General features: G+C 39.4%; 1 pseudogene; it reads right to left on the minus strand.

The window, feature by feature from the left end:
* Positions 1–11: 11 nt before the first annotated feature.
* On the minus strand, positions 12–1,028 carry LOC101305621 (annotated as a pseudogene; the record flags this gene model as incomplete).
* Positions 1,029–1,036: the final 8 nt, after the last annotated feature.

Consider the following 1,036-nt stretch of genomic DNA (forward strand, 5'->3'; position numbering starts at 1 on the left):
TCGAGGACTACTTCTCCTTCCCCTTCTTCAAACTCCGATTCGTATTGTTCATAGAAAAATCTCTGATCAACGATAGAACAAGATCCATTTTGCATCATATCTAAGGGATTCCTTGGTTCGGGCCGAAGAAGCAATGTCACTCGATCATTATCAAACTGACTGCAATCTTTTTCTGTCCGGGAGGATCCCACCGGCGCGCCTTCTACTTCTAATAGGCCATGAACTAGATCAGAATCATTCTCAACGAGTCCATAAGAAGTAATCCCGTTTTTTCATCGGGTCCGGGTAGAGACCAAAGGTCTTGAGCGACCGATCCGGCAGAACAACTCAAAAGATAAAGAAGTATCGTTAATTTCTTCATGCTCGTTCCAAGTTCGAAGTACCATTTGTACAAATAAGAACCCCCCTCGTTACATGATTTCTTCTTCTATATAGATAGATATAGGATCTATGGAGCAATTACTTAGAAGTACATTTTGTGCAACGGCCCTTCCTATCTGATAGAAAAGGATCCCATGATCCTGAACCGATCTTACTTGGGATCGCAAATCCCAAGTTTGTCTATGAAGAGCAGATCTAATTATATTAGTGTCTATAATTGATTTCTTCTGTGTAATACTAATCGATAGGGCCTCATCGGTAAGTGCTACAAGATCTCGTACATTGGAACCCATGGTTATGGACCCGAATCCATTAGTATAGAACATTTTCTTTTCCAAGTGAAATCCCCTAGTATATGAAAGAGTGAAAAAGTGCTTTCGTTGTTGTGGAATAAGAAGCCTTCGTATCTTAATGCATGTATTTAATTTATTCGGAGCTATTAGAGCGGGATCCACTTTTTGGGGAATATGAGTCGAAGCAATAACAAGAATATTTCTAGTGGAACATCTTTCACAATCCCTGGAGAGATAGTTCACTAATAAACCGAGGGATAAGTAATTCGACTCATTCACATCCAGATCATGAATGTTTGGAATCCATATTATGCAAGGAGACATTGCTTTTGCTAATTCGAATTGAAGGGTGATATAAAATA

Source organism: Fragaria vesca, unplaced genomic scaffold (genome assembly GCF_000184155.1).
Source record: "Fragaria vesca subsp. vesca unplaced genomic scaffold, FraVesHawaii_1.0 scf0512703, whole genome shotgun sequence".
In the NCBI taxonomy this organism is placed as follows: domain Eukaryota; kingdom Viridiplantae; phylum Streptophyta; class Magnoliopsida; order Rosales; family Rosaceae; genus Fragaria; species Fragaria vesca.